The sequence below is a fragment of the Arvicanthis niloticus genome, chromosome 17, assembly GCF_011762505.2.
Source record: "Arvicanthis niloticus isolate mArvNil1 chromosome 17, mArvNil1.pat.X, whole genome shotgun sequence".
Classification (NCBI taxonomy): domain Eukaryota; kingdom Metazoa; phylum Chordata; class Mammalia; order Rodentia; family Muridae; genus Arvicanthis; species Arvicanthis niloticus.
The window spans coordinates 13,401,002-13,419,461 of record NC_047674.1 but is presented as its reverse complement, the minus strand read 5'-3'; the positions used below and the strand labels follow the sequence as shown (position 1 = coordinate 13,419,461).

The window sequence follows — 18,460 nt, the reverse complement described above, 5'->3', positions numbered from 1 at the left end:
AGAGTTTCTGGGTTGTTGTCATTTGCAAGTAAGGGAAAGAAGAAGCCCCCGTTACACAGCATGCTCCCAAGAAGGAAGGGAGAGCACAGAATCTGAAACCTGAAAGTGTGTGTGGCCTTACACACAAAGAAAGGTGTCCTAAAGGGTCTTGAGATATAGGTCAGAGGAGCAGCCAGAGAGCCAGAGTCATAGAGATGATAGGCAGATATTTAGTCATTGAGCGAGACAGATGGATGCCAGCCAATGTTTGCAGTGAAAGCCATTACTTGACTGGTCTATGTGATCCAGGGAGGCAAAAGGGTGGGAGTGGGGGTCATGTCTATACTAGAGAAGGCTTCAGAGTGAGGTCAAGGAATCTTAAAGGAGAGATGTGGGTTCTTAGGATCTGGCTCTGCTGCTCTCTGCCAGGGTGTTGTTGGGACCAATGTGCAGCCTCAGAATGTTGAAAGGACGTCACCTAGACCTTCCAGGTGCAATTGTTGCAAGGAGCATATTCACACACCCGTGTTACTGTATCATGACGTTTCTCCAGAATGAACATGGGCTGACCTGACTCGAGTAGATTCTGGCAGGTGCTGCCAGCCAGAAGCCCACCAGACTCTTGGCTACAAATCCCACGGAGCCTGGATACTTTCCCTTCCCACCAAAGCCTTTCAGCTTTTTCATCTTTAATGCAAAGCCAGAGAAGGCTGCATGTTGACTATCCCTAACCTCACCTTTGGGTATTGCTGAACTGACATATGAGTTGTTTTCCTCTGTGCAAAAGGGTTCCTTTGCCCTGTGCTTTTGTTGATTCAGCTGCAGGTCATTCCTAGAAAGACCCCTTGTATTGGTCAGGGATCTCTAGGGGACAGAATCAATAGAATGACTGCACATTAAAGGGAGATTTAATAATGGCTTATACAATATGGTCAGAGAAGCTCAATGGTGGCTTTCTCATCAATACCTCGTAATTTCTCAGTGTGTGAAGCTGGATTCCTCAGCTGTCCCAGTATGGTCCTAGAGGCCTAGAGGATTCCCCGAGAACAGATGGTGTTCAGTCCACTTTGAAGACTGAAGAAGTTGGCTTAGTAACAGCCAGCAAAGGAAGTAGCAACAGCAGCAGAAGCAGTAGAGTAGATGAACTTGCCAGCGAGAGTAAAGGCTGAGTGAGCAAGAAAGCAAAACACCTTCCTTCTCACACATCATTTTCTCTGGGTTGCTACCTAAAAATGCTGCACAAACTTAGGCTGGGTCTTCCCACATTGATAAGAGGCGTTAAGACAGACTCCCATAGATTGGCCCATAAACCAACTTAATTTAGACAGCTCCTCATTGAGGCTCTTCCAAGGTCATTCTAAATTGCGTCTAACTGACAAAACTAACTACCACAACCTTCTTCCACCAAACATTGTAAAAGCTCACCTAATGAAGGGAAGTGGTTGGAAACTATTAAGTCTTTGTTTCCTATAATGAAATTGTTATGTTTCTATAAATGCAGAAAACTCTGCAATATAATTTAAAAAAATCTAACTGCAACAAATGTGACAGCCTTGAATCTGAGCTGAGGCTTTTCTGGCTGTGTTCTCTGGCCTTGCATGGTGTGAGGCATGCGCAGTGCCAAGGGTGCATATCGAGTTCAGAACTAAGGTAGTCGTGAAGTTCTGCATCACACCATGGTGAGCAATGCATTTATTACACCCACTGGGCTTTGAATTACTTCCTAATCACTGTGCACTGGGGAAAGCATACATTGTTGCCAATTTGTACATTGAGAAATCCATACACTGTTGTCAATTTGTACACTGAGGAACACATTCATTGTTGCCAATTTATACATTGAGGAAAGCATACATTGTTGCTAATTTGTGCATTGAGGAAAAAGTACATTGTTGTCAATTTGTGCATTGAAGTATTTGCACATTGTTGCCAATTGTGCATTGAGGAAAGTGTACATTGTTACCAATTTTTCATGACCTCACATTCTGTATTTGACTCTAGTTTAAGAAACTATTTAGTTTGTAGAGTGAAAAATTATAAAGGCCATTTTATGAAATATGTGTAGATTCTTTGCCCTTAGACCTGGGCAGAAAAGTGCAGATTCCAGAACGAGGAACTGAAAATAAGATTTCAGGCCTTCACTTCCCCGGAGCACATTCCGGATGGGAGGACATTATTCCCTGAATCAAGCCTCAAACAATAGGCCCACCTATGGGTGGGAGAGGCCCAAGGCAGGAAGACATATTCCTGACTACAGATAAAGATGCTGCCACCTAGGTGGGGCTATAGCCTGAAGATAGTTAATCTGAAATAGTTGGTAATGGCAGGATAGGATACAATGACATGATAAAAACCACATTTTTGAGAAGAATGAGTGTGCAGAGTGATTTTCACATGACCCTAGATCATTTGGGCTAGATTCCTCTGAAATGTTCCACTGTTCTTAGTTACCATTCCCTCCCTTGTTCTTCCCAGTGCTATGTTCAAAATTTGTAAAACAACCAATCATGTGTAACTGCGAGAAAATGCAACCAATCATGTATAACCACGCAAAAATGCCTTCCTTTCCCCACCCCATGCTATAAAAGACCCCTTAGCCCACCATTCGAGGCCAAACCTTGCTCTTGGAGCTAGAGAGCTTGTGGTTTGACCGCCGGCTAACTTCGCTAATAAAGCCTCTGCTGATTGCATCCAGGTATGGTTTCTTGTGAGCTTTGGGTGGTCGTGATTTCCTGAGACTTGAGGAAGGGTCTCCCGAGTATGGGGTTCTTCAAGTTAAGGTCACAGTTTACATCCCAGAGACTGCAGACTTTGCAACTTTTTTAACATATAATTGCATTTTTAATAGAAATTTTAAATGTATGAAGGCCAAGTTGTTCCAAATTGGAGAACTAAAGATCTAAAGTGTGCCTGTAAGTGCTGAGAAGAAGTCAGAAGCCAGCCTGGATCCCATTCTTAAACCCTTAAATAGAGGTGCTAAGGGTCAGGATGGAATCCAGAGGAATTGTGGGAATATCCAAGGTCATCTCTGTTGCTCTCCTTACTCATGCTCCTCTGTGTACATATATAAGCTACATGGTGTCAGTTCCTCCCTGGATATCCTCCTTGCTCCCCAGGCCCTCCTGATAGTACCATAACATGGATAGCAAGCCCACACACCTGGCCTGAGGCTCAGCCTTGCTCCTCACCACTCACATGGCCAGCATTTGAAGTACAACAGGGATGGGAGCAGCAAAGGATACACAAAAGACAGGTAAGGCAAGGTGACATCCGAGAGAGCAGCTGGCAGGGAGAGTCAATCTAAGGGGCTTGTGGGGTCAGAGCAGAGACAAGGGACCCTCTCTTCCTAAGCTCAGGAGATACCATTCTCCATCTCTCATTAGCTGACTTTGGGCAACCTGAGGTGGTTTTCCACCTCTACAGTTTCCTTAACAAAGTGTTCACAGCACAGGGTGAAACAGATCATCCTGTTAACAAAAGCACTAAACCAATGGGCTGTGGGAGGATTACTTGACATCCTTCCGTCCAACCCGTGGGATCTAAATTCAAGCAGGGGATGATTGTATTTCAGTTGTGGTCCTCCGTTTGGGCACAGGATGAGCCTCTCCACCTCCACCACAGACAAGTACGATTCTTAGCCATGGCACTTTGGGCACTGCCATTTTCAGTCTTGGCTCTTCTTGCTGTCATAAAAAAAATGATTCTTCTCCTCCTTCTCCCTCTTCTTTCTTCCCCTTTTCTTCTTCCTTCCCTCTTCCTCCTTCCTCCTCTTCCCTCCTCCTTCTTCCTTCATTGCTTTCTTCTTCCTAACTTATGATTTTTCTACGGCCCTTCATCATATCTGTAAGATGATCCTTTCTTGAAGGCCAGGGTGTTTCCTTAGGCATCTAGCAGGCTGTTTTGCAAGTGTTTTGTTCATTGTTCTTACACACCCCTGCCTTTGTGGGGTTGTAGTTTTCTTTTCTGTGCTGTCTTTGTCAATTTTGAGAATTAAGGTTTAAAAAGCTGTGAGGTTCAGTCTTGTATTCTTGTGTATTTTAGATCATGGTCTCAACACTGGGGATTTATATCCTGTTAATAAAATAATTTAGTCCAAACCATATTCTGGTACCCAGTTTTTAATGTTTTAATGTTCTCCCAGTTTTAACAGTTCTTTTGCACTGTTGTTCTTTAAAGTCTGTTTGGAAATGAGTGTTTCTGTCTTTCAATAATCACTCCTCACACTAAGATTTAAACATTGTCAGGTTATCATATCCACATCATTTTAGTGTAATTTGAGCTATCCTCTAGTTTCCACTTTGCAGGCCTGAGTTTCTCTTTGCTAAAATAAGGCAAGCGAGTCAAGGAGATAGATGCCTCTGTTGCTGACATTCTGGCCATGCAAGCATGGAGACCTCAATCTGGTCCTCCAAAACTCACATAAGATAGCCTGGCCTGGCAGTGCCCACATGGTATCCCAGGACTGGAGAATGGGGACAGTTCTGGGGTGGCAGCCAGCCAGCCTAGCCCCACTGGGAGATCTTGAACTAAAAGGCAAAGTGGACAGTACCCGAGGAGCCATGCCTGAGACCAACCTACGGCCTCCATGTGTGCACACATATGGGTAGCATGCCATACAAAATTAACTGAAATAAGGAGAGGTTGTTCTCCAGTGGTTTAACTGATCTCATTTGGAAGAGAGAACCTCAGAATCTACCCCATAACATGCATTTCCCCCTGAGACTCCTGAACACTTTATGGTTCTTCATATTTATGATTTTTGCTTTCAGCTAATTGTTCAGCTTCTATATTGCAGGTCTTCTTTCCTTGGTGTGTGTGGTATTTAAGTTGCTGGATTTTGTAGGAGGAGCTAAGGTGGGAGGAGTAAGGAGAGGAAGAGGAGGAGTGAAGAGAGGAAGAGGAGGAGAAGGAAGAGGAGGAGCTAAGGGAGAGACGGAGAATGAGAGAGGGAGACATGGAGGCTGATATTCGCTTTTCTGTAGCAGTCAAAGGTAGTTGGTATATCTAGGTTGGGTATTGGGTTACACTTCTGATTGTATGGACATCTTGTTATTGATCATTACCAAATATATAAGCCTTTGGATAATTTAAGCATTAGAGTCTCATCTGTACCGAGCCCGTGTGGTTGGTGGGACGGTCTGGGCAATGCCCAGCCTTGCAGAGACAGCATGGAAGATTGGCACAGACATCTCCCACGCTATCATCTTGTGGGTGGCAGGGCGGGTGTCTCTGGCTGGCCATTTCTAGTGTGCAGGTGGCCTCTGGCCATGTGGTTGAGCTAGGCAGAGCCTCTGCAGCCTAGATAGTCAGCCTGACCAGCAGGCATTTTTAAAAATAATTACTACAACAGGATTTTCTCTTTAACTTTTTATATAGTGAGCCTTAGGGTTTCCAGTGGAGATGGTTGAGTGGCTTACGAGTCTCCATCATTATGTGAGCCTGTAACCCAATGCTCCCACCTCAATGGAGGCAAGCCCATACCCACTTGTCTGAATGAAGGGCTGCCTTTCTATAACTGTAGTTACCATTTTTTAGGTCTGTCTACCTGATGGATCTCCAAAACTAGAGGGAAGTTGTGATCACATTGAACCTTAAACTGTCCACACAGTGACCAGGTTTGGCTCATGGCACGTGTGAGCACAGTAAATATTTGGTGAATGAGAGGGTGAGAAGGTCACAGGCAAAGCTGCCTGTTGGGAGAGAATGCAAAGAAGGGGAAGGAAACAGGGTATCCTAATGGTTACTGCTGGAGATTCAGTTCTGATGGGTAGGAGGAGGGTCTCTGGCCTCTGACCTTTGACTTGAGTGTCCCCCTTTCCCAGTTGCCCCTAGCCCAAAGGAAAGGAAAGCAGCCTCATGAGGAGTTTGTAACCACAGACTCTGATCCACGGCTCCTGGCACTCAGAAGAAACTCCCCCATTCAAAATACCCACTTGGTTTTTTTGTATGGACTAGTGTCAAATATTAAGTGTAAGAGCAGATGAGAAGACATGTGATGTTTTCTCAGTAAATACTGAGTGAGCCAGAGTGGCCTCTGTGCCCGCTGACCTGCAAGTGTAATGGCCCGAGGGCTCCTTACACAGGAGGAATGCACTGTGACTGTGTGCTGCTGTTGGGGACCTGACTCTTGGAGGCTGCTTCTCTGTCCCATTAATTACTGCAGTGGAGGAAGTGAGGTCAGGCCTCCCACCAAGGCGATGGGACTCGCAGGGCCACTCTGCGGTTCCTCAGGAAGGCGTTTTTCTTATCCACACAGCTCACCATCTCAAGCCAATAAATCCTCTTAAAGCAAAGACAAAGGAGAGAGAGGAATTCCATGGGGGGGGGGGTGTCTTTGAGTCTCTACACAAAGGGCCACCATGCTCAGGAGCAGGACTTGCCTGCAACTCAGGCTTCCGGTACCAGGGTTCTGGCCAAGGGCAGGATTGCTGGGACCAGATTAGGGTAGTATGATGTCTTCTATGTAAAATGAGCAGACAAGGACTCCTGCAGAGCAAGCCACACACAGACACAGACGCACATGCACATACACGAGTGGGCAGCTGGGTGGCAGCTCCAACCTCCTCTGAAGCTCATAGGGGTGTCTGCCTATAGTCTGCAGCCCCCCTACCTCCAGCTGGCTGTATACATGAGTAGCTTCTACACTGTGTCCTCCAAGGTCTCTGGAGCTTCTACCAACCTGGTCTTCTTTTCAAGGACAATAAACTCCCTAGCATCAGGTAATGTAGAGCCCTGGGTCAAGCAGGACTGTCACGGATCCTTGGTGACAGGCAATTTAGAGGTCTCCCTCCCTGTTTAATGACAGCTCTGGCCTGGCTCCAGAGGCCACCCAGGACATGTCCCCTGTTATCTGGTGCCTGTGTTTTCAGAGCTTCAGGGACCAGGGAGAAGATCACAGAATAACACGTGTCAGCAAAGTCTCTCATCCCGGGGTGCAGATAGACATCTTGGTTTCATCCATGGGCTCCCCTCGGTGAGAGGCAGGTAGGAGCGCTTCATGTTGTTCATAGGTGTGAGCCTGTGGGACCTGCCGTAGAGCCTGCGCGTGTGCATGGTCCCAGACTGGGGTGGGTTGTTTCCTCTCTGTGACTGAGGTCTTTCATTCCAGAGTTTGTTGGTGGCCTCTGGCCCTTGCTCATTCTTGAGTGTCACATTCCTACAGCATCCCTTCACTGATTCTGCTCCCTCACAGCTGCCTTCTGCCCTGGCTGATACCAGGCAGTGCCTTCCTGTTGGCTGCTGTCCTCCATCTGTGATCTGCAGTCAGGTTTGCACCTCTTTTGTCCATGTTCTCCCCCCCACCCCCCACCTAGGTAAGTGACAGCTGACGATGCTGTCATTTCAATCCAGGGACAATTCAGCACTTACCAAACTCTCCAGCAGTTCACCATTCCGCCCCTCCCCCCACTCACATAGATGTGAGATCCAGAAGGTGTTTGCTTAAACCCCTGACCTACATTCTCCATCACGCAGTCATCCAACCTGGAAATGGCTGGGCAGCCACATTGCCAATACAAACAGGGCCGCGCTGTGCTGTGCTCTCGGTGGCTCTACACCCCTCCCACCTTCTCTGCCTGCCTGGGCCACACACCCATCAAGCAGAAGGAGGGCACCTCCACTGTGATACCCTCCCAAGGACTGCAGGTCAGGCTGACTCCTTTGCAGTGGGGTCTCTAGGGCCTGTCTCTGTCCTAAACATGCATGCTCCTCTCCCAAGATACCTTGGAAGCACAGGACAGAAAACCTCATGTTTCTCCTCCAGGTTTCAAATGCAAGCTGGGGTTGTAACTAAGGGGTGTGGTCTTGGTTTAGAATATGGAAGGATTTCCAAACTGGCCTGGAGAGGGAATTGATCCCTCTGACCTTTGGCCACCTCACTGACACCTCAATGAGCCAAGGTTTAAGGTTTAATAACATACATAAAATAATGGCTTAGGGCTGAACACTCCATAAAGACTCACTCTTCTAAAATAGACAGGAGGAGACAGCCCGAGGCTTTGCACCCTGTCTTGTGGCTTTCAGGGGGACCCATGACCTGCAAGTCTCAGGTTCTAGTTTGAAAGGGGCTCACTTTACCACTGTTCCGATCGGCCTGGCTGGGGCACAGGGAATAAAGAAAAAGCAAATACAAGAACACGAAATCTGATGGAGAAGCTGCAGTACCTCAGAAGCTGATATGTTTGTTAAAGAAGGGATGTAGCTATTGAATATAGCTGTAAATGGAAATGGGTATATTACAGATAAACAAGGACTCGGGGTTGTTATATATGCCTGAACAAGGAGACAGGTTTTGCTAATCTCAAGAAAAGTAGTATCTATAAGGAAGCTGTCTTCGGGCTATAAACCTCCTGGCAGGGAGAAAGCTGTGGTGGACATTTTCCGCACACACTATCAGCATCCACACTCAGACTCGAGGAAGGCTTTGCCACCTCCATGGGGCTGAGGCATTAGGGGTCCTTGATATGGCTGTGTCCCTATCAACAGCACACATGTACCCAGGACCTCACCGCACTGTTCTGTCCCCTAGATAAGGGGCTTCGAGAACAGGTGGGAAAATGCCCGGAGTACAGGGAGGTTCCTAAAGGGACGCTGTACTTCTGGGTTTTTCTCTGCAGATATGGTGAGTCCAGGGGAGGGTGGGTGGGTTTTGTAGTCCTCAGCTCCCTCCCCCAAGGTGTGCGCACACTAGGGAACCTCAGGGGCTCTGAAGCCTGTCACTGCCCAGCAGTGGCTGTTTCCTGGAGTCCTGGGGAAACGGCTCCACAGTCAGAGCTTCCCTTACGTCCCCATCTGGCACCCAACTCCAAGCTCTTGTCTACACAGTCCCTAAGACAAGACCATTTGACCTCCCAGCTTCTTCTCAAAACATCCTGGCAGCTCCCTGGCTGGAAACCCAGTGGCACTAAATAGAAATTTATGTGACAGGCCTCAGGGGAAAAGCCCAGAGGGGTTTGTTTAAAAGTAAATTCGTCAAGCCAAGCTGAGTCAGGGTCTGACCTACAACCTCTGCTGACCCTCCTCAGCCAGGGGGAGAGCGTCCAGCTACATCAACAAGCCACATGGGAGGGATACCACTAAGTTTCCCTTAGCTCTGAGATGACTGCAGCTACCCACACCTCAGGTTCCTCTGTTGTCGCCTGGAGCATCTCCAGTCCTCACTGTCTGCATTCCTGCTGTCCTCACTGAGCCTCCCCACCTTCCCTCTCATGCTTTCCCTTATCCCGGGTGCCCACCTGCCCAGGCAAACCAAGAAGCGGAGACCATCTTTCTTGCTCTGGTTGTCAAAGGCAAAATGCATGGGAGAGTGTCAGCTTACCTGTAGGCAACCAGCCCTGTGTTGAAGGGGACACAATGCTGTCCCATGGCCCTGAAGCTGGTTTTACTAGTAAGCCATGAATACTTAGAAGGGATGATTTGCACCCTGTGTTCCAGGCTTCCAAAAGGAAAAGCATCAAAACAGTTCTGGGAGATGCCAGAGAGAGAGAGAGAGAGAGAGAGAGAGAGAGAGAGACAGAGAGAGAGAGACAGAGAGAGAGAGAGAACGAACCAGGGGTGTGCCACACCCTGGAAGTTGGCCCCATTACTCCTCATCCACCTTTTCTTCCCCTTTGTTCATGAGTTTCCTGCTGTACCCCACTTCTTTGCTCTGGCCACATGAATTTCATGCTTCCTTTAAATACCTCACACCACCCTCTAGTGATGTTCCTGAGACCAACGCTGCCTAGTCATGCCAGGACCAGGACTAATGAACCGCCAGCATGGGGCATCAAGGAACCCCCAGGCAGCTGGCTGCTCTCGCCTTGAGCACTAGAAGGAGATGAGGGATGATGCAGTAGGTTGGGGTACTCCTGGCAGGGAAGAGATGGGAGGACAAGTCTCAGATCTCAGGTGTAGACCTAGGTAGGATTTTTCCCATTCTGTAATTCTAGGGCTTTACAGGGCAAGATTCTAGTCATTGTTTCTCCAAGAATATCTGTCGGCCCAAGCCCTCTGCCACAGCCTGGAGTCCTTACCCCACTTTTCTTAGCCAGCTCTAAGCCATCCTTTAATGACACATGATGCAATGGGCCAGACCGACCAACCCCCACATCCTGCCCATTTTGTCTCCTCGGCCCCTTTGTTTCACCTGCTCTGCTGCAGCCAGAGACCTTGGGCTATGTGGCCACACAGACTGTTGACCATCTCGACTACACTGAATTCTCCTCTGCCACCTGGTGGCTAAAGCTTGCAACTGCTGCCATTCTGTGACCTGGAGCTGACCACTTAGACAACTCCCAGGTCCCTGGGGATCAGCGCAGAGACCTGCTCCCCTTCTAAGTCATGACTGGTGAGAAAAGCTGTTAGCTGTGAGGCCCTGTGCCTCTGACCCGGACAGAGTCCAAGAGGGAAGCATGAGGACCTACCTGAGAAGTTCCTCAAGCCCTATCAGTGAGGAGGAGATGTGCATCAGAGTCCACAGGGTTCCTAGCCATCGTCACCCCCAAGAGCACCATGGGTAATGTAGTCTTTCAGGATGAAGAGCTCTCCCACAGGCCTACCTGGCCTATAGCAACTCTCCCTGCTGTGTGTACCTGTGGGCACACACAGAGGGGCAATGCCAGCATCCTTGCCCCTTGCTTACTCTCAGCCCAGCAATAGCCATCTGTGAACGAGGGTATGGAGGAACACTGAGGTCCCAGCTCACACACAGCCCTCCACAACAGCCCTGTAGTACAGGTTCCAGGTGACTACACTGTCTCCATAGCGATGACCTAGAGGGCAATTGGAGAAGCCTTCCCAAGACCCCATACCACACCCTTTCCTGTGTCCCAGGGTTGGACTGAGGAAGTGGCCAGGGTACATCCCTGGGCTCACTGCCTGGAACCCCACCCCAAGTAGCTAAATATAGTTACCCCAGAACTCAGGCGTCCTGGAGAGGAACACTAGCTCCACAGCAGGCCCACCCTTTCAACTCCTGAGGCAGGGGCATAACTCCTGACCCTTTCCCTCATGGGCTGTACAGGAGCCCTTCTGCCTGAATCCACCAACATCATAAGCACGAACTCAGGATTTCCTTCATTGTGTTGTTCTTGGCGTGGGTTCATCATGCATAGTGTGGGTTTGGTGGGGACAGTTTCTTTCATGTGCATCATTGTGCTTTCCCCTGATTGGCTCCATCATCCCCCTTCAGTTCTCCTTTCTCTCTTCCTCACAGACTCCTCCCTTCCCCTAGTCTCCATCCTCTTCACATGGCTATATATGTATATGATTTTACATACACATATACACCCCTCCAACACACACACACACACCATATATATGGTATTGGTCCTTCTGCATCTGGCTTATTTTACTTAATGTGATCTCCAGTTGCATCCTGTTTTTCTAATAAGTGGTATCATTTTGGTCCTCTTTATGGCTGAGTAAAATTCCATGTCTCTATGGAACACATTCTTTATCCATCCATCTACTGACAGACACTTAAGCTGGTTCCCTAACTCAGCTATTGTGACTAGTGCCGCAAAAAAGTGCAAATGTGGCGGTGTCGCTCTCATGTGCCTATAATAGATTCCTCCAGGTCTCTACCAGGAGGTAGTTTTTCCATTTGCTTTAAGGAATCTTCATAATAATTTCCACAGCGGCCGGGCCCATTTATGTCCTCACCAGCAGTGGCTAAGGATTTCCTTTTACCACCGCCCCCAACAGCATAGAGGAATCTTTTGTGTAATATGTGGAAGCATTCACCTGTCAATAAAAAAGTCTACCACTGGGGCTGGAGAAATGGCTCGGCAGTTAAGAGCAGAGCACTGAGTGTTCTTCCAGAGGACCTGAGTTCAGTTCCCACCAGTTCTGTTGCATGGTGGCTCACAACCATCGGTAACAGGATCCATCCAAAGGCCTCTGTTGGCGTGTCTGAAGACAGAGACAGTGTACTCATATACATAGAAACAAATAAATAAATCTTTTTCTTAAAAAAAAAAAGCCTATGGCCAATGATCTGAGGCAGGATGAGAAGGTAGAACAGCTGGGAGAGACAGAGAGAGAGAGAGAGAGAGAGAGAGAGAGAGAGAGAGAGAGAGAGAGAGAGAGATATCTGAGAGATAGTCAGATGAGGGAGTTTTCACTCCCGACATAGAAGAAGATGGTCTCATAAAACTGATGACCAGGTAACTAGCCACATGGTGCGACTTAGAATAAAATAAAAGGGTAATTAAGTTAGGAGCTAGTCAGAGAACAGAGCCGAGGCTGCGGACCTAGGCATGCATTCATATATAAGAAGCCTGAGTCTTTATTTCATGAACCTGGGTGTGGGTAGAAAGGCCCAAGGTTACAAATGGTTCTAACTTAACTACATGCCAACAACATTTTTAGATTTTTAGTTTGCTTGCTTGCTTGCTTGCTTGCTTGCTTGCTTGCTTCCTTCCTTCCTTCCTTCCTTCCTTCCGTCTTTCCTTCCTTCCTTCCTTCTGTCTTTCCTTCCTTCCTTCCTTCCTTCCTTCCTTCCTTCCTTCCTTCCTTCTGTCTTTCCTTCCTTCCTTCCTTCCTTCCTTCCTTCCTTCCTTCCTTCCTTCCTTCTGTCTTTCCTTCCTTCCTTCCTTCCTTCTTTCCTTCCTTCCTTCTTTCCGTCCTTCCTTCCTTCCTCCTTTCCATCCTTCCTTCCTTCCTTCCTTCCTTCTTTCCTTCCTTCCTTCCTTCCTTCCTTCCTTCTTTCCGTCCTTCCTTCTTTTCTTCCTTCCTTCTTTCCTTCCTTCCTTCCTTCCTTCCGTCTTTCCTTCCTTCCTTCCTTCCTTCCTTCTGTCTTTCCTTCCTTCCTTCCTTCCTTCTTTCCTTCCTTCCTTCCTTCCTTCCTTCTTTCCTTCTTTCCTTCCTTCCTTCCTTCCTTCTTTCCGTCCTTCCTTCTTTTCTTCCTTCTTTCCTTCCTTCCTTCCTTCCTTCCTTCTTTCTGTCTTTCCTTCCTTCCTTCCTTCCTTCCTTCCTTCCTTCCTTCTTTTCTTCCTTCCTTCCTTTCTTCTTTCCTTCCTTCCTTCCTTCCTTCCTTCCTTCTTTCTGTCCTTCCTTCTTTTCTTCCTTCTTTCCTTCCTTCCTTCCTTCCTTCCGTCCTTCCTTCTTTTCTTCCTTCTTTTCTTCCTTCTTTTCTTCCTTCCTTCCTTCCTTCCTTCCTTCCTTCCTTCCTTCCTTCCTTCTTTCCTTCATTTCTTGTTTGTTTTGTTGTTGTTGTTTTCTGTGTGATAAAGCTATGGCTATCCTAGACTCTCCCTTTCACTAGGATATCTATATCTTCACATGGATATCTCTATATCTATATCATCTATATCTGTATCTATATCTAATCTATATATATGGTTTTACACACACATAGACCATATATATGGTATTTGTCCTTCTGCATCTGGCTTATTTTACTTAATGTGATCTCCAGTTGCATCCTGTTTTTCTAATAAGTGGTATCATTTTGTTGGTATTGTAGACCAGGCTGGCCTTAAACACACAAAGATCTGCCTGCCTCCGCCTCCTGAATGCTGGGAATAAAGGCATGTGCCACTGTGCCCACCATAGCTTGATTTCTTTGTGGCCATTCTTTGGCTGGGATGAAATAGACTCTCAACATTTTCCATGTTTACAGACCACCTGGGCTTTGTGTCCTGTGAACTACCTGCCCACGGTCTCTTTAGCTCATTTGGTTGGGCCATTTAGTTTGGGGAATATTTAGAGTTTTTAAAAATTATTTATATAATCTAGATATGAATCCCCTATCAGACCTATGCTGAGCAAAGCCTCTCCCGTGCTGTGACTGTCTGCACTCAGTACATGTCTGCCCCCCCCCTTTCTCTCTCATCACCTGGCTCCTCCTCTCCTTACTCCTCCTCTCTGTACTCCTCCCACCTTAGCTCCTCCTATATATCACCCTTCCTGTTAAAATAAAACTTTTCTCTCATAATACAGTTAGAGCATAACTATACTAATTTATGTCAGTAAGGTGCAAGATAGACCTAATACCCAGTCCATCATTTTGTTGACTAAGCAGAACCTCTGTCATCTCTCCTAAATAAAAGATTTAGTTCTGAACCTGGCTTTTTTTTTTTTTCTTGGCTTTAGAATGAATGTCAGCTGAAAACCATCCTCTCAAATGTTTTCTCTCAAAGTAAATAGCAAGGATTGGCTATGAGACTATAAGTTTTCAATCCCATCAGAAATCCAGAATGACTGAATTAATTGAGATTATGGGAAGCACAAAGCATAGCTTCTAAAACATAGCCAATTTGTAGAGACCACTGGACACTTGGACAGTCCCTATACTATAGAATGTTGGAGCATCTGATCTTCAGCCTTCTGGCCCAGGATCATCTGACAGACCTAGTGATGCAGAATTAGTAAGGGCTGATTACTCTGTCTTGGCAGATATAATCAGTCGACTATTCTGCAGTAACTGTGTCTTTTGCTGTGCAGAAGTTTTTTAACTTCATTCAATGCCATTTACCAATTCTTAGTCTTGTTTCCTGAGCTACTTGGGCTCCTTCTCCAAAAGTCCTTGCCCGTGCCTACATTTTGAAGTATTTTCCCCCCTCTGGGACTTTTAAAGTTTCTAGTCTTAAGGTTTTTGACCCATTTTGAAGTTGTCCTTGTACAAAGTAAGGGACAAAGTCCTGGCTTCGATCCTTGTCACAGGAGCATCTCATCTCCCCAGCATCATCTGATGAAAATGTTGGGTTTTTTTTTTCCTCCAATGTATATTTTTGGCATCTTTGTCAAAAACCAGGTGGTTGCAGCTGTGAGTTTATGTCTGGGTCCTCTACTCTACTCTAGCAATTTCTCTTTCTTGCTATGGCTCTGTAGTATAATTGAAATCAATTAGGATGCTTTCTGCATATGCCCACAGAGTATAGTGAAACTCCTTGCGGGGCATTGTCTGTATTCCATAGGTACACCCAGAGACTCTTCAGGAGCCCTCTGCATGCACCATGAAGCATATAGAGAATCTGGCTTGTCACATGCTTATAGCACGTGACATACCAAGACTGGGTCAGACAGACCGTCTTATCCCGATGACATTCTTGCAGGTTCTTCTGTGTATGCCAAGCTCACAGAGGCTCTAGCATCCTGTATGACCACAGAGCTGCTGTCTCCCTGTGCTGATGCCACTGAACTGGGAATGGTGGATCTCTGTGAGCAGCTTCAGGCCAGGACTTGCCTTACTTTAGCCCAGGAAGACCCTCTCCCTGAAAAACCTTTAGTCCAGGCAAACCTAATCAGGTGTCACTCATTGTTCATGAAGCTCACTCTGGGAAAGATGTGCTGTGGAATCACTCTGAAGCATGCCCCACTCCACTGTCTTTCTTTTTCTCAGACGCTAACACAAAAGAAGTAAAAAGCAGGAAGTAAAGTCAGGACCAGATGCTGCCTTACTAGGCCAAGCAAATAGCTCCTGACTTGACTTCCACTGGGGGCTGGGGCAGAGAGCGTGGGTGGGATGGGCCCTTCCTCCTTTACCCTCAGGAAAGGGAGTGCCCTTGGAGGTCTGTGGCATTCGCCAGAGTCTTCATGACCCGTCCAGACAATGAAAGATTCCTGGATCCCAAAAAGGGCAAAATAATTCACAAGGATTATATTTCATGTGGCACGCCAATTATTTATTGAGAAAGCAGCTTCTCTGGGGTAAGGGGAAGAAGCCCTCCTACCACTGTCCCTCCTCCCTTTCTCTCCTCCTCCCTCTTTTCTCTTCCTCCTGTCTCCTGTCTGTCTGGCTAGGGACTGCATTCTGTTCCTACCCTGGTCCCCGGAGCCACCTCCTACCTCCTGGCTGACAATTCTATTCCCAGGTCACAGCACAGAGGAATGGCCCTGGGCTTTTGCAGTCCCTGCCAGGAGGTTCTCTGACCTCTGCCAAGTCCTTCACGGGGTTATGGAGGAAAATGTTTTTCTTTTTAGACATGTTGACCTATTTAAAAGAGAGGGGGGGAGAGAGGGAGGGAGGGAGGGAGGGAGGGAGGGAGGGAGGGAGGGAAAACACTTTCAGTTTAGGGCACCCATCACACAACAATAAAAAGGAAAACAGCACAATTTTCTCCTGCCTACCAAACTGTGCTGGCTTCTCTTCTTTCCCTGCTATGGTGCTGGCCCCAGTTAATCACTGCAGGGAACTGAGCAGCCTTCAATAGGAAGTTTGTGCTTTGCTTTTTCTAATCAATGCATCCTGAAACCATTTCTGTATTGCTGGTCTCTCAGGTAACCCAGGGAACAGGGCACAGCCGACAATGAGAAGACACAGCACAGTTTTCCCTCTGTCCCCTGACTCCTGCTTTGAGGATGTCCCTCTGTCCCCTGACTCTTGCTTTGAGGATGCAGGGATTTCTCCCTGGTAACCCGTGTTTCTGTGAGTGTCTCTGTGTTACTCAGGGTTCTCTAGGGTCACTGAACTTATGGAATGTCTTTATATATTAAGTGAATTTATTGTTACGACTTATAGTCTATAGTCCAACAAACCCATCAATGGGCAGCTGTGGATGGAGATTCCAAGAATCTAGTAGTTGCTCAGTCCCACAAGGCTAGTTGTTTCACCTGGCCTTCTATATAAGCTGGAATCCTGAAGAAGTAGATTCCAACAGATGTGCTGGCAAGCAAGTGCAAGCAGTGGAAGAAGAGTGAACCTTCCTTCTTCCAATGTCTTTATGTAGGCTTCCAGCAGAATGGGTGGCCCTGATTAAAGGTGTGCACCACCATGCCCACCTAGATCTGCGACTTGCTTTATCCCAGGCTGGCCTTGAACTCAGAGATCCCCTTGCCTCAGTCTCCTGGGATTAAAGGCATGTATTACCTTGCCTGGGCCTAAGCTTTTCATGGCTACTGTGCCTCAAAATCTTTATGTCAAGATCGGGGTCAAAATCCTGTGTCTTCCAGCCTCAAGATCTGGATCACAGGTGTGCCCTACCATTTCTGGATTGTAGTTCATTCCAGATGTCATCAAGTTAGCAACCAGGAATAGCCACCACAGTCTCTGTGCCCACATCTTTTCTCCAACAGAATTATTTATGGAAACTTTGATTGTTTCTCCTAATGGCCTCCTAGACTCAGGATAACCTGGTGACTATGACTGTGAACACCCAGAAGACCGAGTTTAAGATCTTGGTCGAGGTAAGAGGACACAGACTGAGTCTCTTTTACTGTTTTTGGTTTTTGTAAATGCAGGTTAACTCCATGGACCAAATGCTGAGCTAAGAATAACTACAAGTAATACTCCTGGGAAAGACAGAAGACAGCATCCAAAACACCCACATATAAGCCATGCAAACTGGCGTGGGGGTGCAAAAGAAGCATCTCAGAACTTAAAATGAACTAAAGACTTGCAATAATCCCCGAAAGCACTTACTCAAGAAAACTGACTCTCAGTTTAAGCAGTGAGACACGCAGTGTTTCCCCTCCCTCAGCCCTGCAGCATCCTGCAGTACAGGGTCCCTCTGGCCCAAGGATGTTTGGAGGGCAGCAGTGCTGTGGAGAGCATATTCCTGGAGAGCCTCACCTCAGCCTGTTGGAGATGCTAATGGCTTATCACTGCAATAAGTCATGGTAATGCCAAATGGACATATGTTGAAAAAGAAAGCTGGGGAAAGAAATGTCTGGGAAGAGGCTCAGAAAAAATTCCACCACATCAGTGACAACTCAAAGGCAGCTTGCATACCTAAGGCTGAGTACATGTTCCAGACTCCAAGGACTGAGGTGGCTTTAGTACTGGCTGAATCTGAGGCTCTCAGCAAGCAGGAAGGAAAGACCTACTTGTTGGAGAGTTAAGAATCACCCCAGCATTCAGACAGCACCTCCCTGCAAAGGCTCCGAGAATACCTGCCCCAGAGTTTAGGAAACTTCTATCTAGCCATGAACATCTGGCAAAGCAGCGCACAGATTTGGGGACATGAAACAGTGCGACTTGCTGAGCAAGCAATCACCATGACACCACCAACTGCAGGACCAGGAGACTCAGATGTGCAGACTCAGAGCAGTCTCAGGTGTGACGGTGGACACTGAGACAGCTTTCTTCGAAGCCACAAGATTTATTCAACGCCATGGATACACTGACAAACAACAGCTCAGCGGTGCCGCTGAGACTTCAGGTCGCTGGACCAGAGACAGATGGGGCGTGGGATGGAGGGCTCTGAAGACAGGAAATCAGGGCTCAACCAACAGTAATGGGGACCTTCTTATTCCTCTCTGAGAATAAGGAGGAGGTTCCCAGTCTAAGCCTGCAGATAGGCTTTCTGATTCCTGTGCCAGACACCGAAAAGGAGTGGAACAAGACATATGGCCACCAATCTCCCCTTTAATATAAACTAATGTCTCAGGTTTGAGTCCTGGACCCTGGAAGCCTGTCAACTAGGGACTCACAGACATGTCTCTACAGGGATCTGTCAGTATCTGTGAGAGGCGGCTATGACCTGTGCAGCAGTGAGATGCTAACACTGCATCCTTTCAATTATAATATTCAAAACGGTCCCAAATGAGGCAAAACCAT

General features: G+C 47.2%; 1 long non-coding RNA gene across 1 annotated transcript; it reads left to right on the top strand.

The window, feature by feature from the left end:
* The first annotated feature begins 4,867 nt into the window (after positions 1 to 4,867).
* Positions 4,868 to 18,362, top strand: LOC143434766 (uncharacterized). Its single transcript, XR_013104522.1, has 2 exons — positions 4,868 to 4,970; positions 17,143 to 18,362. It is a non-coding gene; the product is annotated as an uncharacterized LOC143434766 (long non-coding RNA).
* The last annotated feature ends 98 nt before the right edge of the window (positions 18,363 to 18,460 follow it).